The following is a 26,147-nucleotide window of genomic DNA, read 5'->3' on the forward strand; positions in this document are numbered from 1 at the left end:
ATGAAACACATTTTATTACTAAAAATATTTATGATTCACCATCTTTTGGAATGACAAGAGACACAGCAACCAGACAGCTACACAGGCACTTGAATGAGATTTTTTTTAATTCTAGTTGTTTATTATTATTTAAACATTTATTTATCAAGGCCAACTGTTTCAGTGAAAATTTTACAAATACAGGGGATATAAAAAGTCTACACACTCTTGCCAAAATGGCAGGTTTTGTGTGATTAAAAAAGGAAACCAACAGAAATTCTGTCAGAACTTATTACCCCTTTATTGCAAATTTGAAACATAACTTTGCAGTGGTTTTTAATATTTGATTTCTTATTGTTTGACCATTTCTGGTCATTTACTAAACATCATAATGGAAGCAAGCAGGGATGACAAAGTGCGCATAAACCAATTTATATTGTTGATGTTTATCAATAATGCATTTTTATCTTTTTGGAAAGCCAGCTGACTAAACATCTTTATTAAGTAGTTTACCACATTAGTGTAACATGTGCATTACTAAACTGTTAAAGACCCTGTGTTATTCACTACTTTAACAAACATAGGTATAACCCATTTACGCTTACTTAGCCACTTGTGTGTAGTACAGAACCTATGGTACTGAGGTATTTCCCAACATTATAGTTCTGTCCAGGAATGGAAAGATTTGGACAATATTTGGAGGGACCATCCTCTACAAAATGTGGTGTAGCCGCCGCCATAATTAGAATACTCAAACACTGTACTGAACATCAAATCATGGCATGGGGCAGAGGAGAGGCAGAGATAATTAGTCAGTTAAGTGTTAAGTTAGGGGTTTTTCAAGTCAAGTTTATTCCTTCACAATCATGGTATATTTTAATTTTCCACATGTTATAAAGTGAAGCATCTTTTTAATAAATTAAAAAAAAAAACTTGTCTGTTCTTGCAGCTTACAATTGTAGGGTACACAGGTACATATGTGAATATAGAAGCCTTAAGACTTACCAAATACATCCCTTTTTTAAAGCCAAAAAGGTTAAAAAAAAGAAGAAAAAAAATCAGAAAAGCAAACCACTATTGTAAGATTTAGCCATTTTAAAAGAAAACCGTTTGTGCGCATGCGCATCTTTGCCAACTACCCTGTGTGCCTTCCTCCACGGCACTGCTTCAATCCCAAGCACTCATTATTGAAGGTTAATACACGGTAAAATGAGGATTCCTTTTTGTAGACAACTAGACAATAATAACTGAAAAAGGCATAAAAGCTTTTTTATTTATATCTCAAAGATTGCCTACTATTGCTAGACTGAAAATACACACGTGTGCATCTGTGAAACAGACTTCTGAGCAGGCACATACCGACAAGCACTAAACAAAAAAGCATACGTTCATTCATCTTCCTAACCCGCTTATCCTAGGAAGGGTTGGGGGGGGTGGGGGTGTTAATGGAGCCTATCCCTGCAAGCATCATAAGGCAAACACACATACATGAAATTGCCACTTTTAGCAACGCCAATCCACCCGACTTGCATGTGCTTCCACTGTGGGAGTGAGCATACAAATCCCCCAAACACTCAAACCCCAGTTTGCGTCACTATGGGAAAGCAGAACAGCCACTATGCCACCTTGCTACCCAATAATAATATTATTATTGACTGGTGTCATCAGTATCTTCCATCCCTTGCACTATTAAAACAGAATCACAGGCCTCTGATGGTAGGGCCAATTGATCAGCAGTGAAGAGCAGTCAATGGTAACGACAGCCCTGCATCCTAGCCAACAGGAAAGCGGCCATGCAGTTGCCCAAAGAAACACTGGCTCGTTTGGTGGAGGGATAACATGTGCAAAGTGAATGCCACCCGTCAAGATGCTATGGATCAGAAGCAGCGAAAAGCAATGTGTAGAATAGAGATGTTCTGATCAATTAGCCACCAATCTAAACCAGCCCATTTCCACAAAAAAAAAAAAAAAAAATTTGATCAGTGATTGGTAAATTGGGTGATCACAAAAAAGTATCTTTCTTTACAATAATTTAGTTGCAGTGCTCCTATACGCAAGGTATTACGGTATTTGCGCCAGTGGGCTCTTATTTGCTTGTTTATTTGTTTTTTGCCACAAACGTCCTGCAGTGTAAACAGAGAATGAAGTTGCAGCTTGTTTTGTGACAGACGATTGAAATATTAGCCTTTATGTTAAAGAAAGTAGAGAAAAAGAAAATCAGAGGAGTCATCCTGTGCAATTAAGATGACAAGAAAATCTACTTTAATGAATTCAGACCTTTTTATTTTAGACAGGAAGAATTTTTTTTTTTTTTTTTGTCCTTTAATTAAAACAGACTCACTTTTGGTTTGGACAGCGAGCTTGTTTTAAGTGCAGTAGCTTACATTTTCAATTGGAGAAAGAGAAATGTTAGCTTAACGGCAAAATGTGTGTTTTTCTTATAAACCTGTTAACCATGTTAGTCTTGTCTTCTTGAAAAACAACTTGTGAACATTTTAAACATTTGCTGCTTTTTTAAAGGTTTATACTGCATTAGCTGCTGTTTCATACAGCATAAGTTTTGGATTTAATACGGTAATCCATATGTCTGGTTGATACACTGAAGAAAAAACTCACCTACATAAATATAGTAAATGTATATTTAAACAGCAAAAAGCTGTAGTGCAATTCATGATTTAAAATGATTAAATGTACAAGTAAATGTATATTTACATTTAATCAGTGTTTAATTACCAATATCAATTAATCATGTGAATATATATATATATTTGTTGTTAGAGAAATGGTAAAAACTATTTTTTTTTATTAAGCCTTTCTTCAGATATCTATATTACAGAAAAAACAATATGACAACTTATAATTATAAGAAGTATTTTATTCTCTTTTAAGACATATGGAGTATGGATAAATATTTTTGTACATCTTTCATTGAAGTATGCATTTTAAGGAAATTTGATTTATTTTAGCACTTTATGGTCACTAAACAATAAGTCTACACAATTTCATTTTGTTAAACCTGTGGTCTAGAAGTTTAATAATAAAAATACCCTAAGTTCTTGTCTATAAGCCGGACTCATGTATTAGCCAGAGACCAAAAATCATACGAATTTTTAAAATAAAATCGTATCATAGATAAGCCGGACTCATGGATAAGCCGAACGTACTATAACCTATAACTAATAGAAGGGAGGGAGGTCAGTGGTCTCACTCGCGCCCATTTAATTTCTTTAAGGGGGGAGAGAGTGTGAGATATTGCCGTCTCTCTCACTCCCCGCATGGCGCGGTTGGAGCGGCCGGAGCGCGTTCTTTCTGCTCTGGGCGTCGCCGAGTCAACACGAGCGCGTAGCGGTCATTTAAATTGTGATTTTATATGTAAGCATATTTAAATATATATCGCGGATTTCTGCGGACAATGGGTCTTTTAATTTCTGGTACATGCTTCCTCAGTTGGTTTGCCCAGTTGATTTCATACAAGGGACGCTATTGGCAGATGGCTGAGAAGCTACCCGGCTTACTGTTCTCTCTCTCTTGCGCTGACTATCTGTGATCCTGACGTATGGGGATTGAGCAGGGGGGCTGTTTGCACACCTAGACGATACGGACGCTCGTCTAAAAATGCTGAAAGATTATCTTCACGTTGCTATCTTTTGTAAAGCTGATTCCTGAAAAGACATGCTGCACAGTGCTTCGCATACTTAAAAGCTCGAAGGGCACGTATTGATTTTTGACTGAAAAACAAACTCTCCCTCTCTCTCTCTTTGTCTGCTCCTGACGGAGGGGGTGTGAGCTGCCGCCTTCAACAGCTTTGTGCCGCGGTGCTTCGCATACTTAAAAGCCAAACAGACATATTGATTTGTTTGCTTTACTCCTTTGAAGAGGAAGATATGTTTGCATTCTTTAAATTGTGAGACGGAACTGTCATCTCTGTCTTGTCATGGAGCACAGTTTAAACTTTTGAAAAAGAGACAAATGTTTGTTTGCAGTGTTTGAATAACGTTCCTGTCTCTCTACAACCTCCTGTGTTTCTGCGCAAATCTGTGACCCAAGCATGACAATATAAAAATAACCATATAAACATATGGTTTCTACTTCGCGGATATTCTTATTTCGCGGGTGGCTCTGGAACGCAACCCCCGCGATGGATGTATAAGCCGGACTTATGTATAAGCCGATATTCTATTTTTTCATTTTCACAACTTTTTTCCTTAGATAAGCCGCGGCTTATTGACAAGAACTTAGGGTACATTTTAGTGTAGGACATAAGACTTCTATTGGTCTGGTTATGCAGGAGATTATTGTAAAAATGTTTCTAAAGGGATAAAGAAAAAAAATGGAATTGGTCAATCAAGTAACATGAAATCAGTGATTGGTAACTACCATAAAAAACCTGGTCAGAGCATCCCTGGGCTTTGGGCAACAGTAACTAAAAACCTGCTAGGGCTATACAATCAATGGCGTATTATGATTAAAGCAGAAGAGATACATTAATCATGAAAAGTGGGGTTTACTGCAATCCATACTATTGCATGCACCTACATCCTCCCTCGAATCTGAATGCATGGTTTTCATTAAAACACGCATAATGCCATGGATCCCTATCTCACTTTACCACCATTCCTAACATCATCTTTTAAAAAGTATGCCTTTCCCCCATTATTGCAGAAGCCTCCAGAAAAAAAAAAAAATAGAAGTAATGTGGATGTAATGTAATGGATGTGGGTGTCTGAATTCTGGTATCCACTGACGAAGCTGCAGCTGTTGCTTGACTGATGCAGTCTGAAAACAAGTAAAAAATTGATGTTCACTTTGTATGTCCCGAGTAAAAAACTACTGACTAACTTTCATAATGATGACGAGTGTTACCTTGACTTAATGAGGTCTAGACAGTTGCATTTTCAGTTTGGCTAATTCCAGCAACATCGGAGCTGGATGTCTACAGGGTGAATACGTTTCAGCAGCCACTTTCTTGAATCAGTCAAACACATTGCACTGCTTCACAATAATGTCATTTTTTACTTGTAAATGTTTCAAGAGGTTGCTAGTGTTAACCCCTTTATATGCAACTACCTTTTTATACATAATGCATTTAGCTGCATGATGATTAACGAAAGTGAACTCACAATTTTGAGCACTTTAGCCTGTCACGACGACTGGAGATCACAGAATATAAACACGCACCTACAAGACTAAAACGTGATCACCCGATGCATGCAGTGTCGTCAACATTAGGGGACGGTTAAGAATTTAACAACGCCGTTAAGGTCAGAATGAATTAATGTTAAAAAAAAAAACTGTGCTACTATCGGTATTTTTGTAAGAGCTTATTGATTTAATGGTACCAACCAGTCCAAAACCAGTAATAATTTAATACTGGTTTTCGATAACCATCCCTAAGTCCCAGCAACGCTAGGTCATGTTTTATTTATCAAAAGACAAAGTTCTTTGCATAACAAAAACAATCAGGATAAGAGATTCATGATCACCTGCCTTAAGTATTTTTCCAAAGTTGTGCTGGCTTTACTCTATTCCAAATGTTTCAGATTAATTTCAATTTCTGTCTGACAAGTGTTATTTTAAGCAACCACAACTGATTTCTGTTAGAGCTATGGAAATGTCTCTGAAAATCTACTAACCTTTTATTTATATGTATTTATTCATAGCCACCTTTCTAAACACTCAAGGACACCAAACAATAGATAAAAAGCACATTATAAACAAAACTAAAATACAAAAATTAAAATCAGACAGAGCAATTGCAATCAAAGAGAAAAAGCAGTCTTAAATGAGTTTTCAGTTTAGATCTGAAAAGTGAAAATGATTCAATATTTCTAAGCTCAGATGGTAGTGAGTTCCAGAGCTGGGGAGCAGAGCATTCAGTCAAGTGAACCTACAACTGGGGACCCCTTACTGCGAGGGAGCAGCACTACTGTGCATGTTTAATACCTGCTTTAATTTAATGCATTTCATCATGAAAATTTATCTTAGCATTCTACATTTTCAGAGAGCAGGAATATCATGAAGTGAATGTATTCTGTGCAGCGATCCCTGCCGGCGCCTCCTCTTAGTGAGTTAGTCAGTTTAAGAAGCGCATAGCGATTAACAACTGGGTTGGGGAACACAACACAAAGCATTTAATGTGCTACATTAACTTATGATGGGGTTTGAGAACATCTAGTAAATTAAACATTGATTTTAGGATGAAGTTTACGACATTCTACTTCAATGACAAAATAAACTATGAGAATAAAGTGGAAATGTCGACTTTAATCTCGACATATAGTTTTTTTTTTTTTTCTTCTTTGTGTCTGTATTTTTTCTTCTTCACCGTGGCCCTAATAAGCTTCCATAGGGCTATACCACAAATAGCATTATAAATGCAAGTTGCAGTTTTATTATTTATGTACAGTGGAACCTCTGGTCACAAAGTTTCAAAACACATAGAAATCGGGTTATGACCAAAAAATTCGTCAAACTTTTGCATTTGTTCACGACCACACACTTGGGTGACAAGCAAGCCAGTTTCCCTTCCGGTTCGTATGCGTCGATGATTTCCGAATGTGTTCAGTCCCTCCCTGTGCATTTGCTGTGAACTCTTTGTGCTCTATTTCATTTCTCTTCTGGTTCGTACGCGTTGGTGATTTACGCACATGTTCAGTCTCTCCTGTTCAGTGGGCGTCCTGGTTGCCAGGGAATCCAAGTCTCGGTCTGGAGAGTGCGCGACTGAAGCCAGGGATCGGGAGGCCTCCAGACCAGAAGGAGGAAGGAAGGACAGCTGCAGGTAGAGTGACTCCCCTGTTGTGAAGCCTGGATAGGGAGAAGCAGGGGGGTCACCAGTTAAAGAATGCACCGGGCTTGTTTTTAAAGAGACTGCTTCCAGCACTGTTTTAACCTCGTTGCATTTAATGAAGACTTTTTTCTATTGGATTTTAACCTCCACTTCACTTCTGTTTTTATGGGATTATTTATTGAAGGATTCTGAAAACACTGCACTTTATTTAATTTGGACTTTGTTTTTGATTGTTGTTTTGTTGATTTTCATAAAAGAACTTGGCACTTTTTGCACCATCCCCTTGCTCCATTGTAGTGCCTCACTGTCGTGCTCATCGGTAACATTACCGACGGTGACGGGTTTAAGGGCTCCCCTCTCCACCCAGTTCCTCCTCACTTCCTTCATGCTAGAACTCGACTCATGCAAGGTTAGTTTTCTTGGTTGTTTATGGTTAGTTTTTGTATAAATTAAGGATTTTTCAAATGTATATTTTTTTCCCTGTGCTTAAAACTCATTAAAAAACAAGTGTTTACAGTGAGCGGTTCATAAGGCTGTAGCGTGAACTCTTGCAATGTTAGTTTTCTCAGTGTTATTCAATGTTTTTACATTTAGTTTACAGTAATCCCTCCTCAATCGCGGAGGTTGCGTTGCAGAACCCCCCGCGAAAGGTGAAAATCCGCGAAGTAGAAACCATATGTTTATATGGTTATTTTTATATTGTCATGCTTAGGTCACAGATTTGACAGAAACACAAGAGGTTGTAGAGAGACAGGAACTTTATTCAAACACTGCAAACAAACATTTGTCTCTTTTTCAAAAGTTTAAACTGTGCTCCATGACAAGACAGAGATGACAGTTCCGTCTCACAATTAAAAGAATGCAAACATATCATCCTCTTCAAAGGAGTGCGCGTAGGAGCAGAGAATGTCAGAGAGAGAGAGAGAAAAAAGCAAACAATCAAAAATCAATAGGGCTGTTTGGCTTTTAAGTATGCGAAGCACCGCCGGACAAACCAGCTGCAAGGAAGAGAGCAATGTGAAGGTAGTCTTTCAGCATTTTTTTGAGGAGCGTCTGTATCCTCTAGGCCAGTGTGCGAACAGCCCCTCTGCTCACACCCCCTCTGTCAGGAGCAGAGAATGTCAGAGAGTGAGAGAGAGACAAAGAAAAACAAACAATCAAAAATCAATACGTGCCGTTCAAGCTTTGAAGTATGCAAAGCACCGTGCCGGAAGCATGTCACTTGACAAAGCCGGCAGGGAGCAATGTGAAGATAATCCTCCGGCATTTTTAGACGAGCATCCGTATCGTCTAGGGGTGCGAACAGCCCCACTGCTCACACCCCCTCCGTCAGGAGCAGAGAATGTCAGAGCAAGAGAGAGAGAGAAAAGTAAACAATCAAAAATCAATACGTGCTGTTTTATCTTTTAAGTATGCGAAGCACCGTGCAGGAAGCATATGGCTTGACAAAGCAGCCACATGTAAGCCCAGCAAGGATGGCAGCAATGTGAAGGTAATCTTTCAGCGTTTTTTGAGGAGCGGCCGTATCCTCTAGTGGTGCGAACAGCCCCCGTGCTCACAATATATTTGAGGAGTTTTATTTAATACGTAATACGCGCTCTGGTTGGGTAGCTTCTCAGCCATCTGCCAATAGCGTCCCTTGTTTGAAATCAACTGGGCAAACCAACTGAAGAAGCATATACCAGAAATTAAAAGACCCATTGTCCGCAGAAATCCGTGAACCAGCAAAAAATCCGCGATATATATTTAAATATGCTTATATATAAAATCCGCGATAGAGTGAAGCCACGAAAGTCGAAGCGCGATATAGCGAGGGATTACTGTACTATTACACTGTGCACTCTATGGTATAATTAACTACTTATGTGCTTAAAAATATTTTTAAAAAATATATATTTACATACAGTTCGTACGGTCCGGAATGGATTAATTGTACTTACAAACAATCCTATGGGAGAAATTACTTCGGGTCACAACCAAATCGGGCTTAGCTTGAAGCAAGGTCCATATTAATGCAGTTTGCATTAATGATGGTTCAGTTGGTAAAGATGTCATCACCAAGTTGCACTTATTTTATTTTGATTTGGTGAATACTGTACTGTGTAATGCACCTGGGCTTTGAAGTCTTGGAAGTAATAGTATTATTACTGGAAGTTGCACTATTATTTATTGTATTGTTATTATTTATTAGTTTAAATATTATGCAGTTTAATGATGGTAAAGTTGTTTACCACTTTAACGTGTCAGTGTCAACATTAACAAAGTGTAGTAGGTTTACAAAAAATATTTACTATTTATTCCTTTTCTAAGACATTTTCAGTGCAGTACAGCTTTTGACAAGGACCTCTGGATATTTTACTAAATCTAAATGCCTCTTTGGATGGTTGAAAATATGTTGTCAAAATTTTAGTTTAAGTTGTTTGCAAACTTTGTTCAATAAAAAGGCTCTATATTTTGAATGCATCTGTCATGCAATGTGATTCCTTCTCTTCATTAGTGCCACCCCCTTGAAAACTATCACTTTATGGGGCCATGCAAACCTGTATTAATACTTGTGTGCACATTAAAATGTTATTTTGTACAATGTACAATTCTCATGACAATGGAATATGTTATTCTTAGCCAGTCTACTGCAGTAATTGCAGTGGAAAATGTGGTTAACATCCACTCATGCATGGGAAAAAAATAACGTCCAATACCGTGAAACTGGTGTGATTTTGAAAAATACCGTAATATAGAATTTTGGTCATACCGCCCAGCACTACGGTCATTAGAAAAAAGTGAAGAAAGCCAACTAGCTTGGATTGGGAGTATTTCCAAGGAATAAGGTAACAAAGTGGGCCATAAAAGGTAAGTTATTGTCCTAATACAGAAAAGCTGTATAGTCTAACAAATATTTTCTAAACGAGAATGGCACTTGCGAGGACAAGTTACAGCACCCAGTATATCTGCAGCATTTACAAGTAACAACTAATGACCAGCCGTCAAAGGAAATCACACAGATGGTACTGTATGTATAAGAAACGTAAGAGAACATGTTGCCAGTTAATAAAGATGATGGCAAATGCTTCTGATGGCTAATGAACCACCAACCCAGTTTGTGACATGGTTTCACTCAAAATTTAAAAAAAAAAAAAAAGGAATCTTATGGGGGGAAAAAACATTTGTGGGAAAACCTTGCCTTATTTTCTATGTTAGAAGAGTATCTCTCTTTAATGATTAACAGCAGATTCAAAGGGGATGATTACTGAATTTGAAATGCAATCAAACTTGCATTCTTAGTACTACAGTGTGGTCCAGATCTAGTTATGTAATTATTGCACTGCATTAAAACTTGCGTAGTTTGATCTGGACCACACTATAGAAAGCAGCTACATTTTCTATATGTAACAAAGTAGCATCTACAGAATCTACGTGACCAGGAAAAACAAATGGACAATGGAGTAAAAGGGCATTTATCCTTTTAAGTGGTAGCCCTTCATTCTGCAGAAATCAGACAATGGTTGTGTTCAACTGGCATAGGTCCATAGATAATTTCAGTATAGTTCTGGGCACATGAGACTGTGAAGAAGAATGAAAACTTTAAGTTACAAAAAACAGACAGATTATGCCAATCCTGAACAGACATGGGAAAACATTCCACCAAGCATTTTAATATTGGTGAAATCTTTGCAATCCTTGTGCAAGAGCATCTGACGATAAGCACTACCAAGACCTTTGGTAGAGGAAACTGTAGCACCTTGTAATTAAGGAAGCAGTACATTAATATGCTGCAGTGGACAATAGTCAACAGTACTTTACTGTTGACTAAAGCCAAGGAAACAGCGGTAATGACTGCAGGGCTCCTAGCAGTCTCAATCAGCATAGCAAATATTACAGATTTGTGGTCAAGATTTTGTTCAAATAACTTCTCCTAAATATGAAGGCAATCATCTTTTTCTAACAACAGCTACTGCTGGGCCCTATAATTAAAGCTGGTAAAATCTGCCTAATTATACAGCATCTGTCCTGATTTGGGCTGAAGTACAGAATGGTAATGAAATCACTCATACGTAACTCCACATTGAGGAAAAAGCCCCTACCAAATTCAGCCATGTCTGCGCAGTTGTAATACAACCAAAGATACCAAAATTCCTGCTTTCACAATGAAAGGGCATTGGGAGGACTTAATGGACATTTTCACAACAATCAATGTGGAACTGGACTGGACAGATGGAATTTCTCCTGAGGGAATGGATAACAATTTGTGTTCGGAACCTGCAGCAACACTAGCAGCAGCTCGTGAGACTTCTACGTTTGTATTAAAGTGCAATACACTAATACAGCAATGTTCTTTTCATGTCATTATTATGCTATCTGGTATACACATACAGTTAGGTCCATAAATATTTGGACAGAGACAACTTTTTGCTAATTTTGGTTCTGTACATTACCACAATGAATTTTAAATGAAACAACTCAGATGCAGTTGAAGTGCAGACTTTCAGCTTTAATTCAGTGGGGTGAACAAAACGATTACATAAAAATGTAAGGCAAATAAAGCATTTTTTAACACAATCCCTTCATTTCAGGGGCTCAAAAGTAATTGTACAAATTAAATAACTGGAAATAAAATGTTCATTTCTAATACTTGGTTGAAAACCCTTTGCTGGCAATGACAGCCTGACGTCTTGAACTCATGGACATCACCAGATGCTGGGTTTCCTCCTTTTTAATGCTCTGTCAGGCCTTTACTGCAGCGGCTTTCAGTTGTTGTTTGTGGACCTTTCTGTCTGAAGTTTAGTCTTCAACAAGTGAAATGCATGCTCAATTGGGTTAAGATCAGGTGACTGACTTGGCCATTCAAGAATTTTCCACTTCTTTGCTTTAATAAACTCCTGGGTTGCTTTGGCTGTATGTTTTGGGTCATTGTCCATCTGTATCATGAAACGCCACCCAATCAATTTGACTGCATTTAGCTGGATTTGAGCTGACAGTATGTCTCTGAACACCTCAGAATTCATTCAGCTGCTTCTGTCCTGCGTCACATCATCAATAAACACTAGTGTCTATCTATCTATCTATCTATCTATCTAGTGTCCCAGTGCCACTGGCAGCCATGCATGCCCAAGCCATCACACTACCTCCGCTGTGTTTTACAGATGATGTGGTATGCTTTGGATAATGAGCTATTCCACGCCTTCTCCATACTTTTTTCTTGCCATCATTCTGGTAGAGGTTGATCTTGGTTTCATCTGTCCAAAGAATGTTTTTCCAGAACTGTGCTGGCTTTTCTAGATGTTCTTTAGCAAGGTCCAATCTAGCCTTTCTATTCTTGAGGCTTAGGAGTGGCTTGCACCTTGCAGTACACCCTCTATTTACTTTCATGCAGTCTTCTCTTTATGGTAGACTTGGATATCGATATGCCTACCCCCTGGAGAGTGTTGTTCACTTGGTTGGCTGTTGTGAAGGGGTTTCTCTTCACCATGGAAATGATTCTGCGATCATCCACCACTGTTGTCTTCCGTGGAAATCCAGGTCTTTTTGCGCTGCCGAGTTCACCAGTGCTTGCTTTCTTTCTCAGGATGTACCAAACTGTAGATTTTGCCACTCGTAATATTGTAGCAATTTCTCGGATGGGTTTTTTCTGTTTTCGCAGCTTAAGGATGGCTTCTTTCACCTGCATGGAGAGCTCCTTTGACCGCATGTTGTCTGTTCACAGCAAAATCTTCCACATGCAAGCACCATACCTCAAATCAACTCCAGGCCTTTTATCTGCTTAATTGATAGTGACATAACGACAGACTTGCCCACACTTGCCCATGAAATAGCCTTTGAGTAAATTGTCCAATTATTTTTGAGCCCCTGAAATGAGGGGATTGTGTTAAAAAATGCATTAGTTGCCTCACATTTTTATGCAATCGTTTTGTTCACCCCACTGAATTAAAGCTGAAAGTCTGCACTTCAACTGCATCTGAGTTGTTTCATTTAAAATTCATTGTGGTAATGTACAGAACCAAAATTAGAAAAAAGTTGTCTCTGTCCAAATATTTATGGATCTAACTGTACCTGGTAAGACAGATTATCTAGGCATGTTAATGTCATTGTTGATTTTGGCAAGTAACAAAATTATCAAAGACTTGGCATCTGCTTATTTCACCAATGTTTTAGAATATCTTTAAAATAAAAAAAGTTAATAAAAGAACCATACAAAATTTAGAGTTCAGATCTGTCGGTTAGTGTTTGATTCAATGTTTTTGGTGATGTTTTTACACTCAATAATACGGATATGAAACACTCCAAAATGACTATTATGAACATTAATACTGTCACCCACCTCTAAATTATTTTTTATACGATTTAATGCATTTTCGATGAACATGTGATAATCAGGTTGCCTTCTCTCCAGTAGTGTTTTAAAATATGTTCAATAAGGTTGAAAAAATTATATTCCCCCCAAACCCCCTCCACACTCTGAACCATTAAATGTAGGTGAATACATAGTATATTTATTATTACTGGTGCACCTTTGTTAACAAGAAATCAAATGCTCAGCTGACCATGCAGATGATAAATTCTAGACCACAGCAAGAGTAGCTGACAATTATTTAAACTAAGTCCTGATTTCCTTCCACTATTCAGCGTAACAATGCTTGGACCTAAGGATTATCCCCTACCAATTCCACACCATGTAGTCTGGTCTTGAAATGGTGATAGTATGGTGCTCTCTCATATACACTGCAATGGAGTCCCTGCAGTTTGGAACAATCACAGCGAAACATTAAACAGGAAAATGCTGTCATCACTTCTACAATGCTTGCAGTAACCTTTGTTAATATGGAGCGCCTTCTTGATCTGTGTTTGCAAGAAGGCAGCAACCATTTACAACACAGAATGTGACTGGATCATTTACACATCTATCAAGGTATACACTGTATTCATTTAGTTTCTATCGCTTCATTATAACTTGAGTAACACATCATTACACCACCGATTAAAACTTCCCTCAACTATTGGTTTCTTAGATTGGAATTTTCAAATAGGCCCTACCTGAGTGAGACTAGGTGAGCTTACTATACAAGTTTGTGAACTATCCTCTTCTGATTTCTGCCTTGCACCAAAGCTCCTAGCAACTCTTGATTTGACAGAGTGTGATCAGAAAATGGATGGATGGAAACAGATAACACTCAGTTGTTCAATTTTTTTCTGGCAATAATAATCCTTTACAACTATGCATAATGTCTGCCCAACATAGCAATTTACACGGAGGCATACAAATAAAAGGTGAAGGCTCCCCATAGATAAAGGAAGAGTCCCTCAGGGGGTCTGTCCAGGAGCTGCTATCTTTTCTTTTTTAATTGCCATCTTTAATTTAATCTGGAATACTCTGTGCAGCTGTCATCACCATGCTACAAAAAGCATAGCGGCTTTAGAAGAGTGCAATACACAACAACCACATGCACCCTTGGACCAAAAGATACACTCTACTGTGATGGATTAATGAAATTAAACCTCCTTGGTCATGAGCCGAGCCAGCTACAATGGGACCCAAACTAAGTCTTCAAAATTCTCAAACGTATTAATAAACTTGATGCTGCATACTTATTCCAGTTAAATAGTGAATAACAAAGTCAAGGAAACTATTGAACATTAAGGGGAAGTGCATTTAAGATATAGGGCAGGAAGCACTTCTTTATCTATAATAATAAAAGGCAAAGCCCTCACTGACTGACTCACTCACTGACTGACTGACTGACTGACTGACTCATCACTAATTCTCCAACTTCCCGTGTAGGTGGAAGGCTGAAATTTGGCAGGCTCATTCCTTACAGCTTACTTACAAAAGTTAGGCAGGTTTCATTTCGAAATTCAAAGCGTAATGGTCATAACTGGAACATATTTTTTGTCCATACACTGTAATGGAGGAGGCGGAGTCACGTATCGCGTCATCACGCCTCCTACGTAATCACGTGAACTAAAAACAAGGAAGAGATTTACAGCACGAGTCACACGCGGGAACGAAGGTAAATGACGTTAATTTTTGACTGTCTTTTAATACTGTGTGAGCATACATATTAACACATGTGCAATTAAACGTGTGCATTTACGGGGTGATTTCTCAGGCTTAAAAGCTCACCTTTTATCAAACGCGGGAAGAAAGGTAACTGACGTTGTTCACTGTCTTTTAATACTGTGTAACCATACATATTAACACATGTCCAATTAAACGTGTGCATTTACGGGGTGATTTCTCATGCTTAAAAGCTCGCCTTTTACTAAAAAGGTAAATGCAAAACTATTTTCAATCAGTTTATTGAAACGCTCCCGTTAAGGATTGCAATAACATATTCGCGAGATAAAAGAACGAAGTAGGGGGAAATGGAGGAACAGCCGCAAACAGCGAAGAGCAAAAAATTAATTAAACAATTGAGAACGGAGCGAGTTAAGCATACAAGCGTGTTCATAAGGGCAACAAAGCACGGTGTAAAACGCAAGTTTAAATTAAGTTAACAGAAACGCTCCCGCTGCGGATTGCAATAACATATTCGCGAGATAAAAGTTTAATGAGAAGACACGAGGTATAAACGAAGCACACGCCGTGGCGCAACGTTAGGGGCAACAGTTTCAACCATTCTATGATCTGCTTCTCGCAACTGAAAGACGGCACATGGCGGATGTTAGCCGACTTGCTGACCGCAACGTTAGGGGCTTCAACTATGGCGCTGACGCCATATCTCAGTGCCAACACTTTGCAGACTGTACTTAAAAGACACGCCCTCCTCACTGGACAGTTAAAAACACCAATCAAACTAACGATGACATCAAGTATTACCCAATCAAAAGTACGAAAGGAGGCATCTTCATAAAATGCGTGTGGGATGATTTGCATGAGACGCTGCTTTAAAAAAAAAAATGATAAAAAAAATACGGGATAAATCCCGTCCAGTATTGATTCAAAACGGGACGCGCAATTTCATTCTCAAACGCGGCACGATTCCGTATTTTAAAGGACGGGTGGCAACCCTACAGTGCCAGGTAACCACCCATACAATCAGATTGTGATTCAGACTAGGAATGCAATGAATGTAATTACCCCGATCTACATACAAGGCGAAAGTCTTGCAACATTCAAAGATGATGGTTTGGGATAATTAGTACTTATTAAGTACAACATTGAACATAAAAGAGCTTATGAAGCCTTGAACCGAAAAAAAGCAAGATCTCAGAGATCGTAAAAAAAAAAAAAGGAGGTAATGTCGTTTTTACTCGCTGTAGATTTTACTCAAACATTACCAGTTATTCCACGAGGGAGACCAGCAGATGAACTCAACGCGTGTTTTAAAATCCATGCTTCTCCCACGGTCGGTTATATGTCGCGTGTTCTCGGGTAGGTACACCAAAAAATGTATACATTTAAGCATGTAATGGACAAAGAAAAAATGAGGTATACCCGAAGGCACTGCAGTAGTACTCAATGTAACTTTACTTCTTAAATGTTAATGTTTTACTGTTTAATAATTTATACGCTTCTTATATATTGTTCAAATTCTTTTATGAAAATACCAGTGACAGCGCAATGCACGATAACATGGAGTGAATACACCATACGCATCTGCCCACGGCCGCCCTGGTGTGCGCAGATAGGAGTTGATTCTAAAATAAAATAAACATAAAAAGAGTAATACATTCATCACCCATAAAGCGGATAGCAGACGTGACGTATTATATGTGTACCACATTTCAAGTCAATACGTGAAACGGTTTACAAGCTACAGGTGATTTAAAATCCTGGACAGACCAACGAAAAGCCACGGTAGCAAATTATTGAAGAAGATTTTACTGTTTAATAATTTATATTTATATGAAATGTGCTTCTTATATATTACTTCATATTCTCATATGATAATGATGTTAATGTTGTTTATATTGATTTCTATGTTATTGTAAGCGCATCTATGTGTGTATATGTATGTATGTATGTGTATATATATATATATATATATATATATATATATATATATATATATATATATAAAAAATATATATATAAAAAATATATGTGTATATGTATATATAATATATCTGTATATGTGTGTGTATATGTGTATATGTATATATATATGACAGCAACACTCATAACAATGACAACACAATTACATTGACAATCATGTTACGTTATTTTTAAAATGTTTCCTTTACTTTTTCATAACCTCTTTAACACACTACTTCTCCGCTGCGAAGCGCGGGTATTTTGCTAGTATTATATATATATATAGTACTATGCAAAAGTTTTAGGCATGTGTGAAAAAATGCTGTAAACAAAGAATGCTTTCAGAAATATAGTGATTGTTTATTGTTATCAATTTACAAAATGCAAAGTGAGCAAACAAAAGAAAAATCTAAATGAAATCAATATTTGGTGTTACTACCTTTTGCCTTCAAATCAGCATCAATTCTTATAGGTACACTTGCAAAGTCAGGGATTTTGTAGGATTATAGTCGGGTGTATGATCAACCAATTATACCAAACAGGTGCTAATGATCATCAATGTCACACGTAGGTTGAAATACAGTCATTAACTGAAAAAGAAACAGCTGTGCAGGAGGCTTAAAACTGGGTGAGGAACAGCCAAACTCTGCTACCAAGGTGAGGTTGTGGAAGACAGTTTCATGTCATGGCAAGATTGAGCACAGCAACAAGACACAAGGTAGTTATACTGCATCAGCAAGGTCTCTCCCAGACAAATACAGTGGTGTGAAAAACTATTTGCCCCCTTCCTGATTTCTTATTCTTTTGCATGTTTGTCACACAAAATGTTTCTGATCATCAAACACATTTAACCATTAGTCAAATATAACACAAGTAAACACAAAATGCAGTTTGCAAATGATGGTTTTTATTATTTAGGGAGAAAAAAAATCCAAACCTACATGGCCCTGTGTGAAAAAGTAATTTCCCCCTTGTTAAAAAATAACCTAACTGTGGTGTATCACACCTGAGTTCAATTTCCGTAGCCACCCCCAGGCCTGATTACTGCCACACCTGTTTCAATCAAGAAATCACTTAAATAGGAGCTGCCTGACACAGAGAAGTAGACCAAAAGCACCTCAAAAGCTAGACATCATGCCAAGATCCAAAGAAATTCAGGAACAAATGAGAACAGAAGTAATTGAGATCTATCAGTCTGGTAAAGGTTATAAAGCCATTTCTAAAGCTTTGGGACTCCAGCGAACCACAGTGAGAGCCATTATCCACAAATGGCAAAAACATGGAACAGTGGTGAACCTTCCAGGAGTGGCCGGCCGACCAAAATTACCCCAAGAGCGCAGAGACGACTCATCCGAGAGGTCACAAAAGACCCCAGGACAACGTCTAAAGAACTGCAGGCCTCACTTGCCTCAATTAAGGTCAGTGTTCACGACTCCACCATAAGGAAGAGACTGGGCAAAAACGGCCTGCATGGCAGATTTCCAAGACGCAAACCACTGTTAAGCAAAAAGAACATTAGGGCTCGTCTCAATTTTGCTAAGAAACATCTCAATGATTGCCAAGACTTTTGGGGAAAATACCTTGTGGACTGATGAGTCAAAAGTTGAACTTTTTGGAAGGCAAATGTCCCGTTACATCTGGCGTAAAAGGAACACAGCATTTCAGAAAAAGAACGTCATACCAACAGTAAATATGGTGGTGGTAGTGTGATGGTCTGGGGTTGTTTTGCTGCTTCAGGACCTGGAAGGCTTGCTGTGATAGATGGAACCATGAATTCTACTGTCTACCAAAAAATCCTGAAGGAGAATGTCCGGCCATCTGTTCGTCAACTCAAGCTGAAGCGATCTTGGGTGCTGCAACAGGACAATGACCCAAAAACACACCAGCAAATCCACCTCTGAATGGCTGAAGAAAAACAAAATGAAGACTTTTGGAGTGGCCTAGTCAAAGTCCTGACCTGAATCCAATTGAGATGCTATGGCGTGACCTTAAAAAGGCGGTTCATGCTAGAAAACCCTCAAAATAAAGCTGAATTACAACAATTTTGCAAAGATGAGTGGGCCAAAATTCCTCCAGAGCGCTGTAAAAGACTCATTGCAAGTTATCGCAAACGCTTGATTGCAGTTATTGCTGCTAAGGGTGGCCCAACCAGTTATTAGGTTCAGGGGGCAATTACTTTTTCACACAGGGCCATGTAGGTTTGGATTTTTTTTTCTCCCTAAATAATAAAAACCACCATTTACAAACTGCATTTTGTGTTTACTTGTATTATATTTGACTAATGGTTAAATGTGTTTGATGATCAGAAACATTTTGTATGACAAACATGCAAAAGAATAAGAAATCAGGAAGGGGGCAAATAGTTTTTCACACCACTGTATTTCAAAGCAGACTGGAGTTTCAAGATGTGCTGTTCAAGCTCTTTTGAAGAAGCACAAAGAAGCGGGCAACGTTGAGGATCGTAGACGCAGTGGTCGGCCAAGGAAACTTAGTGCAGCAGATGAAAGACACATCAAGCTTATTACCCTTCGAAATCGGAAGATGTCCAGCAGTGCCATCAGCTCAGAACTGGCAGAAACCAGTAGGACCCAGGTACACCCATCTGCTGTCCGGAGGAGTCTGGACAGAAGTGGTCTTCATGGAAGAGTTGCAGCCAAAAAGCCATACCTCCAACGTGGAAACAAGGCCAAGCGATTCAAGTATGCACGAAAACATTGGAAATGGGGTGCAGAAAAATGGCAGCAGGTGCTCTGGACTGATGAGTCAAAATTTGAAATATCTGGCTGTAGCAGAAGGCAGTTTGTTCGTCGAAGGGCTGGACAGCGGTACAATAATGAGTGTCTGCAGGCAACAGTGAAGCATGGTGGAGGTTCCTTGAACGTTTGGGGCTGCATTTCTGCAAATGGAGTTGGAGATTTGGTCAGGATTAATGGTGTTCTCAATGCTGAGAAATACAGGCAGATATTTATCCATTATGCAATACCATCAGGGAGGCGTATGATTGGCCCCAAATTTATTCTGCAGCAGGACAACGACCCCAAACATACAGCCAAAGTCATTAAGAACTATCTTCAGCGTAAAGAAGAACAAGAAGTCCTGGAAGTGATGGTATGGCCCCCAGAGAGCCCTGATCTCAACATCATCGAGTGTGTCTGGGATTACATGAAGAGACAGAAGGATGTGAGGAAGCCTACATCCACAGAAGATCTGTGGTTAGTTATCCAAGATATTTGGAACAACCTACCAGCCAAGTTCCTTCAAAAACTGTGTGCAAGTGTACCTAGAAGACTTGATGCTGTTTTGAAGGCAAAGGGTGGTCACACCAAATATTGATTTGATTTAGATTTCTCTTTTGTTCATTCATTGCATTTTGTTGATTGATGAAAATAAATTAACACTTCCATTTTTGAAAGCATTCTTTGTTTACAGCATTTTTTTCACACCTGCCTAAAACTTTTGCACAGTACTGTGTGTGTGTGTGCGTGTGTATATATATATATATATATATAAAGATGACTAGTGAGATTCCTAAACACAGTCACACTGTAAACTCTGACAATAAAGTCCTGCAATCTTACCAGCATAAATGGTCTTGTCACACTACTCAAACTTACATTCTTACATGAAATATTCAAGGTGTGAAACCACTGAAAATGCACAGCTATTACTGCAGCAAGAGAAAAGAAATTCACCATATCAAAGAAGACCAACTATACAACCATAAAGCTTTTGAATCTAATGGAGAAAAATCTGCAGTAGGGATGTTGCAGTCAAGTACTTTTTGGGCAGACACGGATCACTGATATCGCGTTACTGGAGGATTTCGGTACCAATTCTTTTTTGCTATCTCTTTAAAACATTTACTCTAAGCTCTTGCATAATCAGATGCAAGAAGCCTTACTTTCTTTATTAAAGTGTTAACTTTGGTAGTTTTATAATTAAACTATAGACTGCAAGTGTTACCAGTTTGTTATTAACAAAATGAAATTCTGTAGGTTTATTGTTCACTGACCATTAAAAACTAAAATAAAAGTTTTAAAATAATTCTTTAATAAAATAAGACAAAATATTTATCCCTAATACATATGGCTTTAAAAGAAAACGCTTCTCATAATTACCAGCTGTCATTTACTTTAATGAATTCAGCCCTTTTTCTTTTGTCCTTTAATTTAAAACGGGCACCATTTGAATATGGACAGCTTGTTTAAAGTGTAGCAGCTTACATTTTCAACTGGAAAAAGAAAATATAAAAATAATTTTGAAATTGCTGCTTAGTTAGCAACAGTCTTGCTATCTTAACAAAAAAAATGTGCCTTTTACTTGGACCTATTCTGTAAGTCTTCTTGATAAACAATTTACGAACATTTCTGGCTTTTTTAAAGATCTGTACTGTTTATGATTTGTTGCTGTATGTTTTGGAAAAAAAAAAAAGTACTGTGTTATTAAAATGGTAATCCAAATTTACACCTCCAGAATTATGAAAATCTAACTGAAGATTAAAAAAAACAAAAAAAAAAAAACACCTGTATTAATACAATATATACTTTTAACAGAAAAAAGTTGTAGTGCAATTAAAGATTAAAAATGATTAAAACTTAAGTACAGGTATGTTGATAGAAATATTGAAAAAAAATTTTTTAATAAAATTAAAACCTTTTTAAATACAATTATTTTAAACAAGTCTTTTCATTACAGAAAAAAAATAAAAAAATATGACAGGTTGTAATTATGAGAAATACATTTTCTTTCATGCCATATGTATTATGGATAAATATTTTGTACATATTTTACTTGTGTAAGTATTTTAAGGAAATTTTATTTTAGTATGTTATGGACACTGAACAATAAGCCTACATAATTTCATTTTGTTAATAAAAACATAAAAGTTAAAATCTGTTGTCTACAGTTTAATTATAAAAATACACTTTAGTATAGGACATAAGGCTTCTATGCATCTGGTTATGTAGGAGCTTAGTGCAGAAAGTTTTTAAAGGAAAAAATATCAATATCGGAATCAGCCGATCAAGTAAAATCAGTGATCAGTATCGCCCTTAAAAACCAGATTGGAGCATCTCTAATAAATATACATTTATATATTTTCTCATATTGATTCATATAGTTGATTTGGCAGTTAAACACTGTTTAAATGTAGACACATTTACGAGATTTAATCATTTTTAATCATTATAAAACTATACATATTTTATTACTATTATGCTATATTTATACATTTTGGGTTTTTCTTTCCCAGTGCACCAGCTACACATATCTAATACTTGAGGTGTAGTTACAAATATGGATTATCATTTTGATTAGGCAGTACTGGTTACCAAAATTTATATTTTGTATGGCACACACAAACAAACACTTTATGAACTTTTAAAAAAGCCACAAATCTATCAAAAGTTCCTAAGATGTTTATCAAGAAGATACTGGGCTAACATGCCTAAAAGGTAAGTAAAACAAATTTTGCCATTAAGCTAACTTGCTCTTGTTTACTAAGCAGCAATTTTCAAATTTGATTTCTCTAATCTTATTTCTAATTGAAAATGTGAGCTGTTCCATTACGCATAAGCTTGCTCACCATCCAAACTCAGATAAACCGTTTATTTTAAGTAAAAGACAAAATGAAAAGTTCTGAATTCATTAAAGTAGCTTCTCTTGCTGTTTGTTTTATTTGCACAGGATGACTCCTCTAATTCCTTGTTCTCAGTTTATTACTACACTTTCTTTAATGTGGAGACTAATATTCCTCTCTTTCTCTATCTCTCTGACTATTCTGTTTACAGGAAGTTTGCAGCCAAAGAAATAAAAACACATGTAATAGCTCAACTACTGTAATACCCTGTGTAAAGGATCAATACAACTAAATTTCAGTTAAGCTTAAAAATGCATATGCTGAAAAAAATGTTTTTGTGATCAGCCAATTTACTGATCACAAATTGAGTCATTTTTAGTGAAACATCAGCCCATTCAGATCAGCTGACAATCAATCTGACCATCTCTAATCTGCAGGGAGGTGTCAGGGAAGCAGCAAAGAACTTAGGTCTACTTTCACAACACTTCAGAAGATTGAATTAAAATCAGTAATTGTATATGTGGAATATTAATTTCACCAACTACTGTAGCTTACTATCACATCACGTGGACATATAAAGTTAAGTACTCTATGGGGACATTTTAACCTTTTCCACTGACACATTTCAGGTAAATGGCCAAAGACTGAAAAACTTGTCAAGACAAACAACAGTGAAATGTATTCTGGGAAAGCTCAAATCAATGCAGGATCTGAGAATGTTTTATATAGCCGGTCAGTTTGTGGACTTGTGCAGCTTTAGGTTGCCATGACAATCAATTTTCAGCTTGTGTAAGAACTTTGTGTTTTAAGAAACTGTAAAAGTGTTAGCCGCATTGCTAGCAGATAGTAAGCCAGATGTGAGTGCTTAACTTGGGCAAGAAGGGGAGAGAGAAAGTGGCTGACTTATTAGAATGTTTTTTCTAAAATATGTGGCAGTGCAGTTCTTAATTTAGGTTTAGGATAATTGGTGCTCAGTTGCAAAATATACTTGGTTAATTTGCTGCCTTTCTGACAGTTTGAAAAGGGTCAAAAGCATTTAAATGTTGCTTCCTACCTGCTTAGCTGCTGGACACCTGCAAAACAGCTCTCTCTCTGCCAAGAACCCTCTCTTTTCATTTTTAAATTAAGGGTCTATAACCTAAGGAACTACCATCTGAGGAATGATGTATGGGACTGCATAACTGTGCATAAAATTCTTTGTATTGCATAGATTTGCTGGTATTAGTTATTATGTACATAAATGCCATATAGTTTTTATGCAAAGGCTTAAACTCAATGTCTTTGTTCAGTTCTTGATAACTAGCAGAGTCAAGTGCAGACTGATCATTCCTTGTCTAGCTACATTTCCTTTAAGGGTACAAAGGATGCTTTGTAAAGTCCTCAATTGGTGGTAAACTGGGTTGAGGTAAAAGAATAAAAATAAAAGACAGACCCAGCTGGAGGGCAGCCAGCCATTAGACACCCCTAGGGTTGAATACACATGGTATAATAAGGACAGTGAGACAGAAAACAGGTTAACAATTACTGATACATAGCTGCTATACTTCTAACTACTCCCCTTTTATGAAAAGGACCTAGGAGGTTATATTGGTACCTTTTGTATTAGTTGCACATCACAAGTGATAGGGTAACATGATAAAGCAACTATCAACCAGTGCCAGGGCATGAATTTGACATGTAATAAGATTGACACGTCATCCATGGTTGGTACCTCCATTACGCCTGATCCTCTATACAGTATTAGGTTTCAGCTCCCTATAACTATAATATCAAATTAAATAATTCAGTAAATGCCTGACTAAACCTACACCACACTTTCTCTATTTGAATCATTACTAATTTTGTTTTAATGAAAAGCAGGAACCCACACAAGATGAAAAACTAAATGCGTTAAAAAGCTAACAACTTTAACTCGTTAATATTTGAGAAATTGAAGTACATGGATCATATGGCAGACAGCTGCAATAGTAACAATCGTTACCTGTAGCATCGTTTTTAACTCACTCTAGGTTTACTAAAACAAGCCTCCAAAGAAGGAGGCTGCCAGACAGTTCCAGAGTCCCAGTTTTAAATATTGGCTCAGGAGCTGTGAACGTAGGTTTTAACACCTCTCTTTTAACCCTAAAGCTTAAAGGCGTGCTTGTTGTCAACCCCAAATAGGAGTGAACGTAACCAGTGATACACCTGCTCTCGGTCCACGGCTGACCCGGAGTCTGCGCCCACTCCTCATGTGTACTATGCACGTCCGCTAACGGGTAGATCAATGAAGCCATTAAGATGATCGTTACGTTCATGGATTTCCCTAAAACACGTTAAAAAAAAAACGTATCTAACCTTTTAATTAATATAAAAACTAGACGAGACTACATACTCAAAGTGCATTTCCGGTGTCAGTTTGGACTGAGCATTTGACTACTCAAAACAACCATATTCCATTGATTATGCTGTAGTCATTCAAATATAAAAGTTGAATCCATGAGAAAAATGACATCAGTAAAAATCTGAGAGGACAGTAAGCACTTGCTAAGAGCATCAAGGGCCATGGGAGATTTAGTATCGCTTGATGATGTATCTGGCGATCCACTTACGTACCAAGTGCACGGTGCCAAATGCGTCTGGAAGTGCAAGCAGCAGAGCAGACAGCTACGAAATTGAACACTAGCCTCTCGACTAACGTTATTAAATATTTATAGCAGATAAAGACATTGACGCCTCTTGATAAATAATTCTGCACCTGTCACTTAAGGGAAACAACCTACATGCAATTAAGAAGTAAATCTTACTTTTTATAATTATTTTATTCGGTCTTTAACCTACGAAATAACGAAGTAATCTTTAAGTACGCCTCTCACACTCCCCCGCCCCCAATCGCCCCCATCGGCACGACGAGTCAAAAACCGCGAAGCACACATACCTAATATTCGTAATCAAGTTCCGTGCACGACCAGCATAGGCCTTAAGGTGCCTGTCTGGCCATTACGTCGAGATCTTACTTTTTGTACTGACTAATTGCATGATTAGTGTTACTTTTTCTCAACTCGCAGTTTCACCACTTATAACACAAATTTCAAGCCTTAGCAACACTTAATTTCACTAACAGAATTACATGCCTAAAGCTAAATGACGCCCGGTTCCTAGATGCAACAAGACTATTAGTCAGTACAATGGCACAGGCGACCCTGGCTCGGCATTAGTGCTTCGCTGAGACTAATGCAAAGGCGACAAAGCCAAACAATCCGGTTTTGTCGAAGCATAGGATTTCACAGTTTAAACGAAACAAAATGGAAGTAGATACAAGACTTACCTGAAAAAGAAATTTAGAGTGCCTACGTGCCCGACGTGAACAACATATTACAGAGCTTGTTTTTCAAAGCATACGTTCGAGAACGTAAAAATTGAGCTTCAGATGAATCAGGAAAAGAGCAGAAAAATTGGCACTTTTTCTTTTTTTTTCTTTCCGTTTATTCTTTTTTGGCAAAGCGCTTGCTTAGCGTACACTGGATATTTAAAATGTCACCAGCAGCAGCCGTTGTTTAGGACATCCTGCGTCATTTCCGGCTCGGCCAATCGGCGGAGAACGACGTTGTCCGGAATGTTACATTCGGGATTCCCGAAGTGCCACGCGCGCTCCGCTTAGCAGAGGCAATCCCGTTAATTTCGCGTTCAGGAATGGTGAAGACGTGCCGTTTGTTAAGGTCACTTTAAATATAATTTTCAGTCCAAGCTGAAAGAAATAATAATAGTAACCTGCTTTGTATTTTATTAAGAACTACAGTATCTAAATTCAACAGCCAATTATGTGCTTTCAGCGGGTGTGGATGATACATACTGTA

The 26,147-nt window shown here is 37.7% G+C and overlaps 1 protein-coding gene across 3 annotated transcripts in view; it reads right to left on the minus strand.

Moving 5' to 3' along the window:
• ark2n (arkadia (RNF111) N-terminal like PKA signaling regulator 2N) overlaps positions 1-25,893 on the minus strand; it is an 85,508-nt gene extending 59,615 nt beyond the window's left edge. The window contains exon 1 of one of the 3 annotated variants that reach the window (XM_028791181.2): positions 25,619-25,884. The gene's annotated coding sequence lies outside the window, so the exon portion shown is untranslated. Of the gene's footprint in view, positions 1-25,618 lie in introns of all 3 variants that reach the window. The other 2 variants (XM_028791183.2, XM_028791182.2) reach the window with 2 other exon arrangements.
• Positions 25,894-26,147: the final 254 nt, after the last annotated feature.

This window comes from Erpetoichthys calabaricus, chromosome 5, assembly GCF_900747795.2.
Source record: "Erpetoichthys calabaricus chromosome 5, fErpCal1.3, whole genome shotgun sequence".
NCBI lineage: Eukaryota > Metazoa > Chordata > Cladistia > Polypteriformes > Polypteridae > Erpetoichthys > Erpetoichthys calabaricus.